This window comes from Mesoplodon densirostris, chromosome 3 (genome assembly GCF_025265405.1).
Source record: "Mesoplodon densirostris isolate mMesDen1 chromosome 3, mMesDen1 primary haplotype, whole genome shotgun sequence".
Taxonomy (NCBI): domain Eukaryota; kingdom Metazoa; phylum Chordata; class Mammalia; order Artiodactyla; family Ziphiidae; genus Mesoplodon; species Mesoplodon densirostris.
The window spans coordinates 8895058-8899487 of record NC_082663.1 but is presented as its reverse complement, the minus strand read 5'-3'; positions in this window follow the sequence as shown (position 1 = coordinate 8899487).

The following is a 4430-nucleotide window of genomic DNA, read 5'->3' as shown; positions in this document are numbered from 1 at the left end:
ATTGCACTGAGAAATTTTGAGATTAAAATAGGGTTTTAATGACTGACCTAATCATATCAAGCTAAAGACTTAATTTTTGAGTTTTTGAATTTGTGGCTTTTTCTAAAAGCTAATAAAAAACGATGGATGAGAGTTGCCATCCAGCTCTCTGCTAGGCAGTGGTGTTTCACACAGTGACGTTTTCGGGTCCCTGGGGCTGGGGTGGCATCACAAATCTCTCCTGTGTTCAACCAGAAGGGTGGTGTCAAGGGTAAAGTTTCAGTTTTTACATTTAAATTAATTAAAATCACATCAAATCGAAGCCCCAGCTCCTCAGTAGCCCTCACAAGTCAAGCCCTCCGTAACCACGGGTGGCGGGTGGGAACCGCACGGGGTGTGCGTGTCTGCACTGGTCAGGCCACTTCACGTGCTGTGGCTGCATCCTGCTGATGCTCAGTTAACCCTGTCATCCCCCACGTGACAGCCCAGCGGTCGTCCTCAGTCCCGGCCCAGAGGATCTCTCTACCTGACCAAGTGCTCACTAGAGCAGGTAGCCGTCCTTCCCGCTGGCCCGCAGGCTCTGCAGATGCTGAAGGGCTACCTTGTTCCCCACCGGGCCGGCCCTGCAGGAGGCTCTCACCAGGTGGGGCTGCGGGGAGGGGGCCAGCTTGGGTCCTGGGTGGAGGGTGAGCTTTCAGCCCAACGTGCATGGCTGACTGGGGGCCGTTTCTTGTCAGGGCTGGGGCTCCAGGAGGGAAATCGGGGAAATTTCTCATCTGGAAGCCGGGGAGCAAGGAGATCCCGGCAGCCTCGGGGAGCCGCCCCTCATCTTCCGTGGTCGCTGGGCCTGCAGAGGCCCCGGGAAGGGGTGCGGGCTGTCGTTTTTCCCGGGCTGGGCCAGAGGCCGGGCAGCGGTGGGTGGGGAGTGGAGAGGAGGTGAGGGCGCGGGGAACCAGGCTGGCTGTAGAGGAGATGAGAGGCGCGAGGGAAGAGCCCAGGCCTCAGGACCCAGAGGGGCTCGACTTGCTCTGCTTTTTAAGGGGAGCTACTTGGTGGAGGGTGCGAGGGGGTTGAGGTGCAGTGGAGAGGTCCTGTCAGGCCGGGGGGCCTCAGCTCTCAGGGTGAACCTGTCCAAGAGCCCGACTCACCTCTGCTCCATGCCCACGGCTGCTGGAGGGGGTGCCCATCACGGTCCCTCCAGGGGGCCAGGCCGGAGTGGCCGCCTGGAATAACGCACCTGGCTGTGCTGAGAGGAGGGCACCCTGGAGGGCCCTGCGTGGCTGGTCAACGCGCTGGCCTGGAGGTGACGCTTCTCTCCCCTCACTGGCCTGAGCTGCTCACACGGCCCCGCTGGTCACAGAATCTGGAAGCGCGATCCTGTCAGGTGCCCAGAAAGGGCCACGTGTTGGCAAGGCTCACTCGTGACTACCCGAGAGGGGAACTGAGGAAGCAAGCTTGAGAGGAGATGGAATCTAGGGTAACGCCCACCCCCCCCCGCCCACCGCCCAACGACAGGAGTGTATGTTTCCTACTGCTGCTGTGACAGATGATCACAAACTTTGTGGCTTAAAGGCAAATGTATTATTCCGTCGGCTCAGCTGTTTTTGCTGCTCTGGGTCTCACAAGTCCAGCTGTTGGCTCGTTAGGCTCCCTTCAGGAGGTCTGGGAAGGATCCACTTCCAAATACAGCTGACCCTTGAACAACAGGCCTGGACTGCGTGCGTCCCCTTGCAGATATTTTCCAACGGTAAACCCGGCAGCGCTACACGGTTCGCGGCTGGTTGAATCCTTGGATGTGGGACTGAGTGTGTGGAGGGCCAAAGGGCCGGCTGTAAGTCACTCAGGGGTCCTCACCTGCACAGGTGGGCGGCACCCCTAACCCGTGTTGTTCAAGGACCAAGTGTGCACCCGCTTTTGCCACAGCTACCCCTTGCGGTTCAGGACCGAGGCCCCGTTTCCTTCCTCGGCTCCTTCAAGCCTGTCTTCAGGGCCTGCACACGGTCCCTGCATCTCAGGGCCAGCAGGGGGGCATCCAGTCCTTCTCACCTGCACCTCCCTTCTGTGACCATGAAGGGCTCCTGTGATGACACGGGGCTCACCTGCATCACCTCCCTCTCTTAAGGTCAGCTGACTAGTACTTCATGCTGTCTGCAAAGTCCCTTCACAGCAGCACCTAGATCAGTGTCTGATTGGATGACTGCATAAGCGGGGTCTGAGCCCCGGTTTGAAATCCTGCCTGCCACCGGGAGGGGGGATGGAGGGGCTGCCAAGGTGACCATCGGTGTGAGCACAGAAGCCATAGGTTCACACTATCAGCTTCGACCGCCCTTGAAATGGGTCAAGATCATACGATAAGTCTTGGTAAGTGCAGATTTTCAGCGCTGTATAAACTTGAGTTTATTTCAATGAGTGAATGGTGCAAACTATGCAGCGTCTCTTGGCAACAACCAGCACTATCATGAGGATTTAAAGTGCTAATGCAGTAATTCTCAAACGTTTTGACCTCAAGATCCCTGTATGCACTTAAAAACTTATCGAGGACCCTCCCCCCTCCTCCCAAGAGCTTGTTTTTGTCAGTTACACCCGTTGGCATTTAGTGTTAGAAAATAAAACTAAAAAATTAAGGCAAATATTTATTTTAAAATAATGAACACGTTAATATACACTTTTTGTAGTTTCCAAAACAGAAGAAGAGCGGCGTCGCTTTCCACTTCTGCAAATCTCCTCGATGTCTCTCTTAGCAGAGGACAGTGGGTTCTCACATCTGCTTCTAACACATTCAATTCAGCGCAGTGTAGAGTCTGGCCACATCGATATGTTCAGTAGTTGGAAAACAGTGCATATTGTTTTAGTCTCTTCCAAAACAGAACAAGTGGTAGTTTCAATAAACTTTTCATTGTTACGTTGGTCCACCTACACAAGAATGAGACCGTAATATACTGATGATTGGAAAATACGAGCTCACTGAGCCACGCACAAATACCATCCGTCGTTGCTGGCGGGGTGGGGGGAGAAAGAGGGAGACTCCGGAGACCCTCCGGGAGCCACCGAGGACACAGTGAGCAGGTGGCTGCCGCCTACAAGCGCTCTCACCAGACAGCGGACCCGTCGGCACCTTGACCTTGGACTGCCAGCCTCCAGAACTGTGTTGTCTAAGCCACCCGGACTACGGTACTTTTGCTGTAGGAGTTCCACTGAAGTGACAGGGTCACAATTCATTTCTGAGCAGCCGTCTGTCTCGCACACGTGTGAGTAACCGGCTGTCAGTCACATTTAAGTAAAGACGGTGTCCACGGGGAGGGGCCAGTCCAGCTGAGGTGGCCGCCATGCCTGTTACGTGAGGTGCTTCACACACTTGCTGTGTCGAGCGAGCACCGAGACGCCGTGTATTCAGGGGCCGAAATCTAATGACTCAGTGGCTGGCACTGCTTCGAGGTCACCCTTCAGTGACAGCGGCTTTCTAAGCAGGTGGTGGTGAGGAATACAGCTTCTAGCACCACCACCTGATCCCTGCTCACATGAGTTTTACCCGTCACTGCTTTTGCACCATCAGTGCAACTGTCAACACGGTGAAAAAGGCAAATCAGCTCTTAGTGAGAAACTACTGTTGACCTCACGGCCCCTTGAAAACCGCTGTTATCACCTACGTAAGACGTTACAACAGCACTCGGGACCCAGCACGTTGCAGGTGCCCTCGCTGCTGCCAGGTCATTCCCCCTCTCCCTGACCTTCAACACTCCCCAAGGAGCCACGTGTCTTTGGTGCCCTCTTTCCTGGCGCTTCAGATGACCCCCGTCTGCCCGGCTACCCCTAAGCAGCACCTGAAATGCAGAAACACTTCTCCACGCCTAGTAGTGCTTCAATTATCTGTTACTTCGTTACTCCCATTCCCCCCTCCCCTTTAGTGGAGCTGTTTCACCACGAACAGAGAAAGCAAGGATTAAAGACATTCGGTCACATGCAACCCACTAGTCTCTCAGCCCCTGCAGAAGCGTTTATATTTTTGAGTGGTTGTTTATAATTAAAGACCAGGCCACCTAACAAACATTGAATAGGGAATTCCCTGGTGGCCCAGTGCTAGGACTTGGCGCCTTCACTGCTGGGGCCCCGGTTGGGAACGAAGATCCCATAAGCTGCACGGTGCAGCCAAAAAACAAAACAAACGTAAGGACAAACAAACAAAAACACTGACTAAAGCGGCAAGTGCAGGAATTGGGAACCAGCAGGACAGTGTTGGGCCCTACGTGGGAATCCAGCTTCAGGGTCAAGTGCCTTCACTGCTTGTGATACACACAGGATGAGGTGTGTGCTCTTGATACACACGGGGTCGGCTACAATACAAGGGATATAAACTCGACAAGCCATTTAGAACTGGAAGATAAAAGGTAACATGGTACCCTGAAGAGGTGCTTTTACTGGAAAAAATCAAAAGCTTGTGAAACAACATGTCT